Raw genomic sequence first — 18,346 nt, forward strand, 5'->3', positions numbered from 1 at the left:
GACCTATACCCTCAGCCCTAATGCATTCATTCTAAAACAAAAACATGATTTTTTGTGTGTTGAAATGATTGCTCAAAACATTAGTTGTCCTATTTTTAAATAGTTGTGCTTTTCAAAAGTAAAAAAAGAATTATTTATATAACAGCTTGATGAAAGAACAGATTAGAAATACTAATATTTATGTATTTATACATATTTAACAAAAATATAGATTATGTTAAAGAGCTTTTCATAAAAAGAGGGAAATTGCCATTACTACATCAAAGATTCAAAAGCAAAACTGAGAAGAATGCAAGCAGCAAGAGTTAATATGGGAGGGGTTATGGGGTCTTTGATTTGAGAGAAAACTAGCCTTTAGTGGTAAGATGCAAAACAAAAGTCACAACACAAGTGACAGATATAAAAGCTGGTTATATAGATATTAAAAATGTCTACAGCTGATAAAAATGTGAGAGGAAAAAAAGACAAACTCCAAAAATGTATTTTCAAAATACATAACAGAAAAAAGTAACCCTCAATATAAAGTAGCTTATTATATATTGATAAAACAAATTTTAAATTAAATATCAACTTAAACAATTAAATGAAACTCCTCCAGATCTAGGCAGTTAATGGTTACTTGTGAGGGTAGGGGGCACATTTTCTTCATCCCTGGAGCCACTGGTTAGATGCTCATGCTCCTGTAAATAAACCAGCAACTCTACTGACTTCAGAAGGGTGAATGGTTGGGAAGAGGGGACTAGTGGAACTGAGGATGAGGACAAGCAAGGGAAACAGAGTGTGGGTCTATTCAAAATAAAGTATGCACATGCATTACAATGTCACAATGAAATTCTTACCCTATTATACATAATGTATGCTAATAAAAGTTTTTAAAATGCTAAATGAATGTTCAACCTGATTTCTAGCTAGAAAAAGAAGTTGAAATGAGATGCTATTTTCATTCCTGGGCTTAAGAAAGCTGATAGTTTAATTGGACCATGCTGGCTGTGCACTAATGTCTTCACTGTGGGTGAGAAAGCTGTGGGATCTTCCTTACATCTCACAGCGGGGAGCTGGGGGAGCTGGCATTTTTGAAATCCTGCTAATACAGAGCACTGGTGAAAGTGGCTACAGCAGGCACTGCCGTACATCACTGCTGATTGTTTCATTGAAGAGCCCATGTTCTCTGTGTTCTACAGGGGCTCAAAGGCCTCCATAAATGCAACATGATTTCTCCTATTCAGAGTCTCATTTTATTGTCTTATGTCCCCTTCTAAAGATAAGTGGTATGTTGCCAAAGGAATAAAACTCATTCAGGAACAGTACTCAGTACTGTTTCTATGTGCATCTGTGCCACAAATAGGGTAAGAGACAACACTGGATGTCATGAGGCTTCCCTCCCCTTACCATGACTATGCAGTCATCTCACAGAGCCTGGGCAGCAGGACATGGCAAAGTGCCCATGTCCACTTCCGTTACTGCTGTAAGAACCACAGGGTTCCTAAAGCCCAGACCAGCTGGACAAATGAGAATCTTTCCTTGCAATACCATAATATTTGGCATTATATTTTTAAAGTAATAAATTACTCTCTTAGTGTTTTACCCTTTATCTTCATTGTAACTAAATCAAGATACAATCTACCCAGAGTTGGGTTACAAATAATATAAGTTGGATGATTTCTTTCAAGTAATTTAAATCCTAAACTCACACATGAGGAGTTCATACAAATATTATGTACAGCTGCAGAGATGTATAAGAACACAGTCAACAACTATGAAGCTATTTTTTACAAAAAAAGAGAAAGTACTTACATCTCTTTTAAAAGCACATTTTAAAAAGAAAATGAAAGGATATTAATAAATATATGAACTTAAAAATATTTTAAAATTTTATTTTGAATTTCATTCACGTAAGGTGTTTGTGTCTGCCACACACATGCGGGGCCAGAAGGCGGCATGAGAATCCCTGGACCTGGAGTTACCTGTGGTGTCCACCCACCCAACATGGGTACTGGAAACAGAACTTGGATCTTCCGGAAGAGCAATAAATCCTCTTAATCATTGGTCGATCTCCCTAGCTCCCACAGCTAAGACCTCTTATTTAGGTAAGCCAAGGGAGAAAGAACAGATATACAGGAATTTTTATAAATATTTCTGAAATGTTACGTAAAGCCATCAATATCTCTTGCTTAATGATCCTCTTCTTCCACCTTCAAAGGCAGGAAAAGAAGGCGCTTTGTCTATCATATTACTCCAATCTCCGTCTTCCCAATCCACACTTGAGAACCCTCATAATTACACTGATCACATCTGGATGGCCTAAGAAAACCTCTGTTAAAGTCAGTACACTGATACTTTTCTTCCACCTGATTTTCTGTCATTTAATGTAACAGGTCTATAGATGCCAGGGATGGAGATATAATGTGCTACATTGTAAAAGAAACTTTTATTCTGCTGGCTCAATTGTCTGGGAGGCTTACTGCCTCCTTCTGCCAACCTAGGCCTAGTCCTGGAAGCTTCTAGCCTCATACAATCTAGGCTAGGCCTAGAATGTTTTCAGCCTCTGAGACTTACTGCTTAATAAGATCACCCTTACTTGTTCTTCCTGAGCTATGGGATGGCTGGCTCAGCTCAGCTGTTCTGGCTCAAACTCTTCTCCCAGCTGACTTATTCAATCTGGCTTCTCTCTTGGCCCAGAATTGCTCTGCTTGGCCTCAAACTAACTCAGAAATCTGCTCTAACCTTCTGGCTTCTTCTCATTTTCTGGCTCATTTACCTGAGTTTTTACCTGAGTTCTCTCTCTTCAACCTCTCTATTACTGTCCTGGAAACTGCCTCCTCTCTGAAGAACTGCCTCTCTCTTCTCTTGAGAGTTGAGGGTATCCTATTCTGTCAGTCTTCTCTGATTTGTCACCTTTTCTGCCACTCAATTAGACATCTCTTTCAAACATGGGTGCTTCCTTCTACAAACTCACTTTACCTTTGTTTGGGATTAAAGGCATATATCACCATACCTGGATCTAAGATTTTCTTTACCTGATACTTGCTCTATACCTGGCTGGCCTTGAACTCAGATCTGTTTGCCTCTGTCTCCTGGATTAAAGGCGCGTTTGTATCAGAGCCAGATCACACAGACCTAGATCATCTTTGGATGTGACCTTTTGCCAGAACAGCCAAGTTCTCAATTCACATTCTTCTACACTACATCTCCTTAAAATGTGTGTTGAAATGTCTTGGTGTTCTACCAGATCTGAGAGGAAAGATCAGTAAGGAGGACTGGGTGTTAGGAGTTACGGTCCCAAGAATGAATTAATTCCTTTATCACTTAGCTTAGTTAATGTGAAAGCCCCTTACTTAAGAACACAAGATAAAGCTGCACATCCTCTCAGTCTCTGCCACCCATATTCTGTGATGGCACATCACAGATGTAAGACCCCTCATCATGACACCCCTCACAGTCTTGGATTTACCCATTTCCAGAACTATAAGCCAAAGAATCAGAGTGTTTCTAATTGACCTGGGCTGCAGTGTTTGGTCACAATAGCCGAAAGTAGATAGCAACAAGACCATTAGCTGTTTATCAAAGGTTTGGATAAATAGTTTATGGTAAATTATTTTCTTATTTTGAAGGCAAAATTGCTTCATTAAAATAGCCTACTGAGCCATATTGTGAAATAAGGAATAATTATGTAGAGAGAAGGAACATTTGTGTGTAAAAAGAAAAGTAACTCTATTAGAAGATGCCTGTCAAAAGTAATAATACAATGAAAAAACAACATACAGGGAACATGCAGAATTGAAGGGAACATCCCAATAAAATAACTGTTCCCATAGCAACCACTTTGCAGCCCTTTGTCCTCTGCAAATATTTTTTAAAAGTATTTGTACCACTGTGCTGTTGCTGCTACTCTGTGTGTTCATTCCTCACTAGTATTAATTCTCTTTTTTTTTTTTTTAAATCCATTCTACTGTTTTACAGGTCTGGGTAATTTAATGACAGTCTTTGTGAATATTCTGATACTGTGAAGACATCATGAACAAAGAGACTTATAAAAGAAAACATTTATCAGGGCTCATGGTTCCATAGGGCTAGAGTATGGCAAGAGGCAGACAGGCATGACACTGAGTAGTAGCTCAGATCTTACATCTTAATCCACAAGTTGCAGGCTAAGCGGCAGACTGATAATGGCTCTAGTCATTTGAAACCTCAAAGCCAGCCCCCAGCAGCACACCTCCTCCAGGAAGGCCACATCCCCTAACCACCCACCCCACACCCCCAGGCCCTGCACGCAAAAAAAAAAAAAATTTTTTTTAAAGTCCCACCAACTGGGGGCCAAGTATTCAAATATATGAGCCTATTGGAGTCATTTTCGTTAAAAAAAAAAAAAAAACCACCTGTTCATTATTCTTTGACACACAAACATCTCTAGACTTCATTGGAAGAAGAAAGGGTGCATTTGGTAGGAACAGAATTATAATATGTAACAACCCTGCTTGCTACAAAAGTAAGTACTTCCGTGTAAACATAAATGAATTTGAAGGAGAGTGACAAGGGGCCCATGGGAGTACTTGGAGAGAGAAAAAGACAAGGCAGAAATGTTATAATTATGCTAATCTCAAAGAGAGAAAAAAAATCTCATAAATTTGTTGCCAGGCAGTGGTGGCACAAGCTTTTAATCCCAGCAGAGGCAAGGCCATCTCTGAGTTCAAGGCCAGCTTGGTCTATAGAGCAAGTTCCAGGACAGTCAGGTTACACAGAGAAACCCTGTCACAGGGGGAAACAAAACAAAACAAAACAAAACAAAACAAAAATCCCAACAACAAACCAAGCAATAAATTTGCAGTAGAGACTCAAGCCTACATTCCAGGGTGACTTGCTCGTTTCTAAACCCTTAAATGGAAACTAACTCTAACTCGAGTCCTGTGTCCTTCCACAGACAACAGCAAGGTTTTCCTGTTCATGGTCAGAGTCCCCACATCCTAAGGCTGATATAATTCCTGTGAATGGTTCCCCAATGGGGTCCTTGAATATTCCAGAAAAACTCTTCTGCTAATAGTAACTAAAAATGAGCACAGCAAAAAGAGGTGGGAAAGTGCATAGTGAAAGTAGTAGAGTTTATGTTTGCAGTTTTGGTTTGTTTGTTTGTTTGTTTGTTTGTTTGTTTTGCCACAACAAAGGTAAGTGGTTGGATGGTATGTATGGCATGGTATAGTTTTATGGAATAAATTTGACCAATAAAATTAGAGGCTATTCTTCAACATTAGATTAATTCAGAGTTTACCATACACTCTTTTGGCAATGATACTACAAAAACTACCTGAGATATAAATATGAAATTCTAAATGTATCAGAATCTGTTCCAAGGACAATGTTTTATTTTCCCCCATAAGAGTAATGGGTATGAATCAGCTCTCCACTAATTAAACAGGTATAGCCAGAGCCACTAGTTGAAAAAAAAACACTGCAGCTGGAAATGGCAGTGCTCACTTAGAATCCCAGAATTTGGGGGCTAAGATGTAAAGATCACAGGTCCAAGACCAGCCTGGGCTACTTAGTGAGACTCTGACTCAACAAATAAATAAAACTCAGAAAGTCAGGTCAAGACCCCAGCATTTAAAATAAAGTTTACCAAGGAGCATCCCATGAAGAGGCATGACACCGCAATGTGCTCTGTATAAATATGCTGCCCGGGGAGGAACAGGTATGTACTTCCTCACTGATGCCTGGACTTCTTACACTAAACTGTTTTTTATGTGCAGGGCTTATCACTGGCAAACCTTGTGTTCTTCTAACTCCTAGAACAAAATTTTTTCTTGGAAACACTGTCCAAATCTATAAGACGATGGACCAGCTGAGGCAGTATGTTCCATAGACATGACAGAGGAGGAACAAGTGATTTAGACTGAATGCAGCCAGACTCCAAAGACCACAGCCTAGTTTTCAAAACAGTTCCTTGGGAACTAACTACTCAGGAACAGAAAGAGGGGAATAGATGTTTTCAGCCTTTATACAATTATATATATATATATATATAAAGTAGAAAGTAAAAGATATCTCGTGTTCTTGCATGTCTTGGCGGCTTTCCCTTGTCTCTTTAGTCAAGAACTTCACCATTAGCATCTCCACAGACTAAACACAAATGACCCTAACCAACTGGAAACCTACTGAAGCACATTATGTCCCGAACCACCCATCTGCCAGCTCATGCTGGAACGAGATGAGCCAGACAATATCAGGTATTAGATTGAGCCATATCCGTAAGTAATTTCATGATGTCTAAAATGATACTTTTTGCCATATAGCCAAAAATCATTTACACCCTCCTTCATAGAAGCATATGCTTAGTGGCAAAGAGCTCTTGGATCATAAAAAAAATCTTTAAGGGCAATGCGGAATATTTTAGAGGATAATCTTAATAGTTGTATGAGAACGAATAAAATCCTACATTGCTAGCAATAGGAGAATTGAAAAAAATAGCACCCTGGAGGGGGAGACCTGGTGGCACTCAGAGGAAGGACAGCAGGTTACCAAGAAGAGACTTGATACCCTATGAGCATATACAGGGGGAGGTAATCCTCCTCAGGAACAGTCATAGGGGAGGGGAATAAGGGGAAAATGGGAGGGAGGGAAGAATGGGAGGATACAAGGGATGGGATAACCATTGAGATGTAACAAGAATAAATTAATAAAGGAGAAAAAAAATTTAAAAAAATACTGCCCAAACAAAGCAACATGAGACAAAAAAAAAAAAAAAAAAAAAAATAGCACCCAACTTTCTTGATTCTAAAAGACAATGTCTACTCTTAGCTTGGGTTGCTGGAGGTGGTTTGGAGGACCAGCAACAGCCTTTCTTGTTCCAGTCTTTTCTATTGGCTTGTCTATTGGGGGAGGGGGGCATTCTGACCTTTACATTTGAGTGTGCTCATGAGATTATTTCCTCTTCATCTTAAAATCAATCCTCCACAGACAGCTTTTGTGGTAGGACTGTGCATGACACAAACCTGCCATGCTCAAGTGCCATGTTCTCCTAATTACCTGCATAAAATACTAATTGGGGGAAAAGCTGCCTCACAATACACACAACTGCCCTGTCTGCCTATGTATCTTCTATTGCAGCTAGTCAGGGCAGAATATTCACTCCTCAGATTACTAACTTTCCTACAGCCAGAATGAGAGCTCAATCAACAGCTTTAAGTTAGCTTAGAAGAGGAGACATTATAACATGAGTGTCGGCTTTTGTAAAAGTTTGAAACAGGGCATTAGGAAAGAAAGCCCGACTGTGGCCATGTCTACTCATCGTCCCGGGAAAGGATCTGCAGCTGAGTCTACACTGGTGGAGACTCAGGCAACTGGTGCTTTCCCACCCAATGCTAGGCATGCGTTTATTACACAACAGCTGCTTAAAGGCTAAAACGGGCAGCTGAACCAAAAGGTATGTGAATGTTATACAGGATGCCCCAAAGACCTGAGTGTATTTCAGCCCTTTACCTGCTTCCTTCCTGTTCAGTAGGGTTCTCAGGGAAGGCATTGCAAACACTTATGGCTCACATGTACAAAACAGTGGCTGGACAGAAACCAAACAGGACAGAGCCTATCATAGCTCATACTCAGCATTATTCCTACTATCACATCTCAAAAACAAACAGAAGTCCATTTACTAAATGAGTAAAACATGCAGGAATTTCCTGTGCAGATAAACCAACTCCACTGAGTCATGATCATGTTGTGTTATCCATTTTCCCAGACCTGATTTTTTTTTCACCTCCCACAATACAAATGATAAAATATCCTATGCTGATTAGGCTCATTTCCAACCGTCTGTACCAGTGACATGACACCCTCCACAGCAGCTCAGCTATAGGAAGAGTGTCGAACTGAGTGAAAGGCAGTCCAGAAATGTCACTGTTCCAGGAGTGGGGCATTCTCATCAACACAGGGAAGTCAGGTCTTAACACAAGGAAGAGCTGCAAGCATAATATACATTGCCAAGAGGGCATTTTTAAACAGCAACCAACTCGTTTACTTGTTAGTCTGGGACCTCTACAAATGTAAAACATCTCAGGAAGAGAAAAAAACAGTATCTCAAGCTCATGATGATACAGAGAGCTTCAGCACTTTCCAGAAAAGGTTATATAACAAGATGAAATTTATACTCACTTAAAGAATTCACAATTGTTAGCTTTTTGTATTAATTATTAGTAGATATTTATGATTCACATTAGAGCTTGAGCTAATAATTTTAGGGACAAACAACTAAGAATTTACTCACTCAAAAGAAGCAGGTGTGGGTGGGAGGATGGGAAATAGAAAAATAAAAACGAAAGCAAAGAACACTAACCTTAATTTTAGAGGCATTCAGTGTCAAAAAGAAACGGGGAGAACATTCACTCCACAGCCAGAACTCAATTTTATTTACTTAAAAATGTCAAGTCAAGAAAATCCTGCAGGTATTTGTGAAAAAAAAATGCCACAATGCCTAAAATATAAACATTCTCATTATTAAAAATGAAAAAAAGAAAAGAAATACTAATTAAGTCACTATGGCAAGAAAGAGTCTGGCAACTACAGAACTGCCTCTGTTAAAATGTTTATGGTTGTGTTTTACTTTAAGCAAATTAGATATGCCAATGAAAATCTTAATTTGCAGATGAGTTGCCTTTTGAAGTCCACAGCCACCCACCAAAAACTATAAATAGAAAAAGTTGCTTTCATTCATTTGAAATAGTTTACAAAGAAATCAATGCACAATATCAGGAAACAAAGACAAAACGTGCTCTGTGTCCCTGAATTATCGTTCTGGTCTGACACTACACACAGATGGCATTTGCAGACTTCAACTTCCTCAGCCAGAGACGCTGCCAACAGTCGGTTTAGCATTAAAAACAAATGGACTACAGTCAGGTGGGCAGCTGATAATTTCCCAGCAGATGAAGACTTAAGTTCTCAGGGCCACAATCATTTATTAATAGCTAAAAGGGAGAGAGACAGAGACCCAGAGAGAGAACCACCTCTTTTGTATCCTACTGTGAATTCTAAAAGAAATAAACGCTCAGGCTTTTTATTTTTCTTCCTAAATAGTGATAGACTCTGTTCACCCTCATCAAAAAATCAAAATGTTTGGGTCAGTGAGGTATCTCGGTGAGTAAAAAGGCAACTTTCCATGCAAACCTGATCACCTGAGTTCAAAAGTTCAAACCCCTGAACCCATAGTGGAAGCAGAGCAACCAACTGTCAAATGTTGTTTTCTGACCTCCACATGCAAGGCATGACATGAGCATGTGCACACACACACACACACACACACACACACACACACACACACACACACACATCATCATCATCATCATCACCACCATCATCATCACCATCATCACCACCATCATAATAAAATTTTAAATTAAAAAGTTTGTCAAATTCCTCAAAAGGTAAAACTGCCAGAGAGTCTACCTAAATTGCAATTAAATATTTGCAAAGCCTGTTATAGTATCTATATAAAAGTATCACAAAACTTTTAAATAAAGAATTGCAAAAATGCATGGCTTTAAGATAATAGAATGAAAGTAAACATAAAAACATAAGAAAGCAATCATATACTAGCTGGTGGCTATTTGTATTTCCAAAGACTCTCTTTACAAATCAATCTTAAAATAATTTAAAATAAAATGACTATATATGTATATGTGTTTATATATACATATACATATATTTATGTATATATATATGTGAATTCTATTTACATTTCAGGCACGTTCTTGCAATAAAGAGGATAATGACATTACCACTTAATTCAGCACATAAAGCTCTGTGGAATGAAACTAGGTATAATTGGTAGCTGGTATCAGGATAGAAACTGTAACCACTAAGGTTTTCTCTGTAAAAATAACTCTTAGCCTCCCTCAACACATATAATGCCAACTAACAAGTGGACAAATTATTCTTAATGGTCAGTTAAACACACATCAAAATAAACTCCTGGCTTAGGGAACATACAGTGTAATTGAGAGGATAAAGCACTAACATACGTGACTGGTAGAGCAGCATCTTACAAGAACAGGCAGTGTTTACCGAGTCTTCACTAGGAATGGCTAGCTTAAGGCGCTTAAAACAGTGCCAGTACATACCATTACTTGTGTCCTCAACTCCACAGAGGCAGGCACTGAAAAGTTAATTAATCTGCCTAGGGTCATTTAGCTAGTAAGTAGAATAAATACTCCAGTCTAGAAAGTCTAAAACATATAAAACAGTATCCATGCTACCTCCACTATAAAATACAGCAGGGTGCTAGAAAGTGTGGGGTATTTTCTGTAGGAGGCTCAGTGGAAAGGTATAAAGGAGAGATGATGTTGAAAAAAAAGTTGAGAACATCTGTTCTGTGTGGTAAAGAGGCAGTTATGATTTTGATGATGGGTGAGATTTAAACGGAGGGTTGGTAATTGCATAGGAGAACCAGGAAGTTCCTAAGCAAGTGGTGCTCAAGAACATCAAAGAAGGAAAGACTGCTACCACTATGGACAGTTCAAAAAAGAGCAAGGTCCACATGGAAGACTTGGTGAGAAAATGCATTTTAGCAATGACAAATAAACTCTGTTTCCTTACAATGTATACAAAGAAATGGGAGTTAAGACAAGACAGGGAAGTTAGACCATATGGTGGCTAGCTTGGAACAAGCACTCAAAGGGTTTATATTTAGCTCAAAAGGCAGTAAGGAGCTTCTGAAAAATGTTCTGAACAGGTGCTGGTCACCGAGGATCGTGGTCAATAAGCTAGCTCACACAACAGAATATGAATTCTCTAGTTCCCAAGCGAAGCTAATTTTACGTCACAAAAAATAAAGAAAATGATGTCTCATAAACAGGGAAACTGTTCAGAAGTGGCCCAAGGCGGCTTTCTAAAGTGACAGAAGTGCCATGTGTTTTACTTTGGGTGAGATCGACCATGTCAGCCATCTATCAACAAATAAGAAAGAAAACTCACCGCACAGAACAGGCCTGGGTGACGCAGTGGCTCTGAAGCAACCTACTATTATACCCTTTAATACAGTTCTTTATGTTGTAGCAACTACCAACCTAAAAATGATTTTTATTGGTACTTCATAAGTTTAATTTTGCTACTGTTATGAATTATAATCTGATATGCAGATGGTCTGAGGCAATCCCTGTGAAAGGGTCATTTGATTCCCTCCCCACAGAGGGCCGTGACCCACAGGTTGAGAAATGCTGGCATAGAGGAGGGAAAGTTTAGGAGAAAAGGTAAAGGTGACTATTATCAATACCCAGAAGACTAGTACCAGAAGACATGAGATAGGATAAAAAGAAAAACAAGAGAACCAGTAACGTGTGTGTGTGTGTGTGTGTGTGTGTGTGTGTGTGTGTGTACACTTCAGTTCAGAATTGATATGAAAGTATACATGCATAAATTACAATTTCATCCCTGCCACATGGCAGAGACCAAACTTAATGATTTTTTTTCAATCTCATTGTGTTTAATGTTGGTGTTTCTATCCTTGTTATACTCTATTTCATAGCAACTAAATGTATTGATGATATGACTACAAAATGTGTGTGTAACATGGAAAGTTTTAGCCATTCAGGAGATTTATCTACTTTATACATTATAACAATTCCACAAAGTTAACTATTATACCCATTTTTCAGATGAATAAACCAAAGCTAAGGGATAAGGTGCCCAAAGCAACATCATGAACCTAGGCCATCTTATTAGTTGACAAAAAACCACAGCTTCCTTAGCATTGTGCTCTATAAATATATATTTATATAAGACAAATAAACTACCAAGGACCAACTCAGAAAAGGAATGGGAAGATCAGCCCAAATGAACCCAAAATATATTAAATACATTCAGCTTGGAGGTTTCAAAACACTGCATTAGTTAACTAGGTTTGATTTCTTATAGGACCACTACAAGAAGCTTCTAGAAGAGTGGAGAGTTTCATGTTAGTACTTTAGAAATTACATAACTGAATTCAGAGATTCATATTTGTAAGATTCTTATTTGTCATATACCACTTCAGGCAATTCAACTTCTGTCAAATTAAAAAAAAATCATGAAACTTGCAGACTTTGAAAATTATTACAGGTAATGGCAAATAATTAGAAAAAGTTATTAGAAATATATTTTAATTTAATTTTTAAAGGTGCCAAATGTTATGGTGACTCTGTTTCATGGGAGGTTTTGCTTCAACTCTCCAGATCAGGAAGAACACGGATATATAAGAGTCTCCAGAAACCTCGTAACGCCAGAGGACGACAGAAAGGCTAAGGAGACCTCTTTTATTTATTTTTTATACTACATGGTACTTTTTCTAGGAGCATACAGTTGGTTTAGAGACATGAGTTACTTCTGCCCACGTATTCTTTTGTTAATGAATTTTTTAAAAAACCAGCTCTGTGCTCTAATGTTCGACCAAAGTCAAGGCATAAATGAAGGAACAAACAAACCATCTTCATGAAAGCACAGGAAGCACACAGCTCAGCTGATGAACATGCTTGCCACCAGGCCCGACCACCTGGTCTCAGCTCCAGGTCACAGAGGAAATATCTTCACAACCTAAGAGTAGACATACCTTTATACACAGCTCATTAGAAATTGATAACTGGCTTGGTCAAAAATTAAAATTTAACATAGTTCAGAAAATACAACAACAAAAACCCTACATACTATAAAACAGAATTGTTGGTATCTATTGCTAACAAAGAAGTGTATTGAAATATATGAGTAACTCTCAAAACTCAGTAAGGATCTAATTTTTAAAATAAATTATTTAAAGGCTTTTCATCAAAAGATGGCATTCAAATGACCAAAAGTATGTGAAAAGCTGCTCAACATACTTAAGAGTGAGAAAAATGCAAACTAGCCCCACAGCATGCCATCATACGTCCACTAAATTGCATAAATTAAAAAGCTGACAATAGCAAATATTGGCAAGAATGCGGACAAAAATCAATTCAATCCACTGCTGTAAAAAAGATACAATGATAATTGGGAAACGGTTTGGCAATTTCTCAAAACTGCATTTCCAGGTATACAACTGCTGGAAAAGAAAAACGAAAGCACAGGGTGTGGGGATGTAGCCTGATGCTAGGGCATTTGCTTAACACACCGCTCTGAAAAGTAAAATAGCCAAATAACATTAAACTGTAGTTGAGAAATGAAACCATGTCCACACAAGGAATTAGCCCTGTATATTTCTATGGCCGCTTTAGTCACAAGAAGTAAAAACAGGAATAAGCTCAGCCCTGACAGGCAGGTGAAGCAGCACATTTACTTCTGTTATCCAGCAGTAAGAACTCTCAAGAGCTCCAACAACATGGCAGAACACGCTGAACAAAAGAATTATACATTATATTGTTCCATTTGTATGAAATTGTAAACATGGGCGTTGGGTGTGAAGCAGAGGGGAACTCTTCGGAGTGATAATAGCATGTTTAATCTTGGTGGTAATAACGCTGCCTACATGAATAAACACATTTCATCTAACTATACACTGAAAGTGAATACTTTATTTGTAACATCAACCATGTTATTTTAAAAACTGATTTCCCAGGGATGGAAAGAAGGCTCAGCAGTCAAGAGCATTTGCTGCTCTTGCAGAGAACCCAGGTTCTGTTCCCAACACCCGCAAGGCCTATACCCACACCCACCTGTGACTCCAGTTTCCAGAGACCCAACACCCTGTTCTGGCCACTGGGTGCAACAGGAATTAACATGATGCAAACACATATTCAGGCAAAATACATATAAAATAATAAATAATGAATAATAAAGTGATTTCCCTTAAATAGTCTGCATATTTGAGGTTGGTTGTTTGTTTTGAGACAAGGTTTCTCTGGGGAGCCCTAGCTGTCCCGGAGCTCACTGTGTAGACAAGGCTGGCCTTGAACTGACAGCGATCCTCCTGCCTCTGCCTCCCTGAGTGCCACCCGGAGTCTGCATATTTTATAAAACCAATTTAAGTAGGAACCATTTTTCCTTTGATTCATTGCACTGCCATAAAAAAATAAATTTTAGCAACATGAGTATAAATTATTTGTCTATGCTAATTTTGTTTTATAATGGCAGAAATAAATAACTAAAAAAGAGATAGTATACAAGCCTAAAATATTAACTTTCTGAAACTTTATATAAAATGTTTCCAAACCCTGAGAAATGCCTCGTTAGTCCAGAAACTACTTGTGGAAAATTCTATTTTCCAAATAAAGCCACTATTATAATTTCCATAATACATACTTTTCTGCAATATGACCTTGCCACTCACACCCTCACCACAAAATGGCCTTTATTCCTCTACCTGTGACTCTGGCTCATCCTAGTGACTCATGTGGTCCTATTATATATAAAAGTGACATCTGACTCCTTAGAAGCTAAAGCCTAAGAAGCAGCACAGCCTCTACATGGTCTCTCAGAATGCTCTCCCATGAGCCACTCCTTCCAAGAATCCAGTGGCAATGCTGTATGAAGCTTTGGCCACATGAAGAAACTAAGCACAAGCATTTCTTCCCACAGCCCCAGAAGCCCCGAGTCAACAGGTAGGAACCACAGCAATTCTGGGCCTCTGACTCACATGAGCCTTAAAAACAGCTATGGAAATCTGGCCATAACTGCTTAAGAGACCTACGAATGGGAGCCACGAGTGGGTCTTGCTTAACCCAGAGAACAGTGAAAATTAGCAATGCACACTTATTTACGCTACTGTGCGGTGGGTTATTAGATAGTCATAGGTAACTGAATAACATTATACTAAAGTAAGCCTACGAAGGTTCAGGTGAGAAATTGCAGGCTTCTGAGTGAGGCAAGGCTGGACCACCTTTGTGTTTTCCCCAGGCCAGACCCTAGCAAATGCCTTTCCTCGATCTCTGGTGTTCTGTAAGCAGCCAGGGTGCAGGGAGTAGCCGAATGTACAACAGTGAGGGCTGAGATGTCTCAGTCCACGGACATCCTCAACCGGCTTGCTGTTGCTGCCCCAAATGTCTGTAAAGCCCCGAATCTTAAATACATGCTTAATTTTGATTCACAACAGGAATACAATTTTACTTTCATGATGTAAAGGGACTGATGGCTAGAGTAACTTGTCATTGCTGCTTAACCTTTAAAAATGGCAATTCAACTTAGACCTGGCACACTAAAGCCATCAGTATATGGGAAGTTATCAGCTCATTTCAGCTTATCTATCCATGACACATCTGCACCTTGTAATTAATGGCTCTCATGCTGGTGCTATTTTGTGTCACTTGGTCTTGTGCTAAAGGATGACAAGTAAGAGTTGTTCACTGACATACTTCTGACATACTAGAAATACATGAAAAACTTCTTAGCCTAAAATATGTTCTTAAACCCCATATAATTCACATATCATTTTCCCAATAATATTCTTTAACCCATAGCAGATGCAGATGTTGAGAATAAGCGCTAACTAGTAAAAGCTTAGCTTGGTGGTACTACCATGCTCTGTTGATACATATAAACTGGAGGAACTTTTGCTCATAAGAGATCAATACTAACTGACTCACTAACCCACTGACACTGTTGAGAACCACAGTGTGACAAACACTTTATTTTATGTCTTAAGAGTACACATCTGGAACACTGAGGATTCCTATATTTCCTTATATTTACTTAAATTACATGTTAAGGTAACTATGGCACTGACCTGAACAACATTTGCTCTGATAAAGTATTTTAAATGGCGAACATTGCAACTTAATGTGCTTAAGTCATTTCTGCAAGACTGTTGTGATTGCTTAGTGATGCCTGCCATGGGAGAGACCACAGGGAGCCAATGCACAGGGCATTTCCCAAGCCAGGCCCAACTCATCCTGCTCTACGCAAACTCTTCCCTTCAAAGGTTTTCTCCCATCCAGTCTGAAGAGGTGATGGCTTCCTTACTTTTGTTACTTTTTCCCACTGCCGGGTAATAATGTAACAAATTGCCCTTTTGAACTAGTGGATAAGCATGTACCTCCCTAGGGTACATGTCCTGATCCTAAAAAGACAGTTCTCCTAACACCAAAATTTCATTTAATAAACCACAATTTAAATGCACACAGGGAAACTCTGCTAATATGTATTACAGATGCCATTTGAATACAGCCAATTGAGAGCCCACAATGTCTATACGGCACTCCTAATCTGTTCTGGCTGACATCTCTATTCCATGTATTAAACTGCACAATCATTTTAAATCCACAATTACCTCTATGAGTTAAGAATACAAATGAAACATAATGAAAATCTTACAATTTACTATTGTAATATAGTAAGTATGACTTTTAACTAATAGCAAGTGTGTATTTTCTAGGTAAAAACAAAAGGGGGGGCTGGAGAGATGGCCCAGAGGTTAAGAACACAGTCTGCTCTTCCAAAGGTCTCGAGTTCAATTCCCAGCAACCACATGGTGGCTAACAGCCACTTGCAATGAGATCTGGTGCCTTCTTGTGGTGGGCAGGCACACACATGGGCAGAATACTGTATAAATAATAAAAAAAAAATTTTTTAAAGTAAGCACCCAATTCATAGTCTGGCATCCCAAACAGTCTCATAATGAGTTAAAATAACTTATAACTTATATAACTGGATATTATGAACACTTAAAAATATACACGCCCCCCCCCAAAAAATACACATGCCCAGTGACTTTCTCAGCTCAGAATCCATAACAATTATTCTATTCACATCCTGTGTAATTCCATGGGAATTCTATGGGGAAAGTTCCATATATGGTAATTTTCCCCAATGGGTTTCCCACAGTTTAGACAGGATATGAATCTGGTCCATTGTAGCAGTGAAAACAACAAACCACTGGACACTTGTGTAATTTTGCTGCCCAAACTACTGGACTACTGGAGTCCAATGCTGAGGTGAAGGTAAGAAGCCAATGGATATTTTTGTTCCCCCTTTGAACTAGTGGATAAACATGGATATATCCACAAAAGAAATTTTCTCCTGTCTTTGTTTAAGATATCCTCTTGGTTTTAAAAGTTACAATGTTAAGTATCAACAGAGAAGAGACTCAAAAGGAAGTCTCACACCCCACCCTCCTGTTAGAATGAAAGTAGGCAAAGGTAAGCAAGTCAGAAATACTCGTGGGCCTTACCTTCCCAAGCTTCATTACGAGTCTGTCCCAACATAACTCCCATGAGCCGGAGTTGCTTTCTCGTATCTACATACCTTAGCTGTCTGTGGTGTTCTAATTACCCAAAGCCATGCAATAATAACTCTCTTTTACATCCAGGTTCGAAATGCAGATTTGGGAGTTTAGTATGACCCCAGGTATACCCCTATCCCCCTATTGTTGCTTTGAGATGACAGCATCTAAAATCCCATATAGTTCAACGTTAGCAGCCAGATTAATGTTGTAAGAAGGGAAAATTCATGTTGTAAGAAGGTGTTCCTAAATTACCAAGTTACAAACGGCAAATACTCAGAAAGGGAGAAATGAGGGTAGTACTAAAATGTCTAACCTACTATCAGCAGAAAAACAGTTCCTAATAATAATAATAAATTGTTTATATTGAGAAATGGCCCATTTTAAAGGTGATTTGGGGCAACTATATTCCCTGTTTGTATTTCAAGTTATCCACACATGTCACAGTAAAACGGCAGACCAAAGTTCAACCTTACACATTGCCAGTTCTCAAAAAAGTGCATGCGGTGTACATAAAGGAGTGTGTCTCCTGTCTCTTTACCAGATGCACCTCATTCCAGCAGCTCTGTGTCCTAACAGTGCAGCTGTACTCATCTGACTGTCTCTCATACCACTGCTCACAATTTGAGAGAACAGCCTTGTTTCTGGTAACATGACACCATGTTTACTATTACTACTAAACTGTCCAGTCCCAACTTAGTGAACGCACCTATAATAAAAGCAATGGCAACAGGTGAACTTTGGTTCCACCACCGACAAGTAACAACCAACATCTTTCTCATTGTCCCATCCAAGGTGATGCAGGCACATCAAAGAGTAAATCTGGACCTCCTGTCATCACCCCACTGCCACTATGACCAGATGGGTGAGTCACACACAAGTTACTATTTTGTTGGTATGCTGGTGTTTTCCTCCCTGCCTCACAAATACCTTATTCTAGAATGTTCTCTTTCATAAATCTGTAACAAAATGTAGAGGGAGAGATTAGATGATGCTGTTTGCCTTGGGGATATCCTATTTCTCAGCAGGTAAGGTACTAATCTAATAAGGCAGGTGCTTTGGGAGACACATTAACGTACCAAGGCACAATTCCCACCACTGTACCCTTTCATTGGCACCCTTGAGAAATGAAAATGTTAAATACAAGAGGAGGTGCGGAGCAGACTGAGCCAAGTCAATACTGACTGAATAATGTTCACTGCA

At 38.8% G+C, this 18,346-nt stretch overlaps 1 protein-coding gene across 11 annotated transcripts in view; it reads right to left on the reverse strand.

Annotated features, from left to right (window-relative positions):
* The window catches only part of ST7 (suppression of tumorigenicity 7), a 233,115-nt gene that overhangs the window by 158,858 nt on the left and 55,911 nt on the right, over window positions 1–18,346 (reverse strand). Inside the window, exon 1 of one of the 11 annotated variants that reach the window (XM_084785750.1) lies at window positions 12,441–12,549. The exons of the other annotated variants lie outside the window; for them this stretch is intronic. The gene's annotated coding sequence lies outside the window, so the exon portion shown is untranslated. Of the gene's footprint in view, window positions 1–12,440; window positions 12,550–18,346 lie in introns of those variants that run through there. 11 annotated transcript variants of the gene reach the window in all.

The sequence above is a fragment of the Acomys minous genome (genome assembly GCF_964271855.1).
Source record: "Acomys minous genome assembly, chromosome: 6".
Lineage (NCBI taxonomy): Eukaryota > Metazoa > Chordata > Mammalia > Rodentia > Muridae > Acomys > Acomys minous.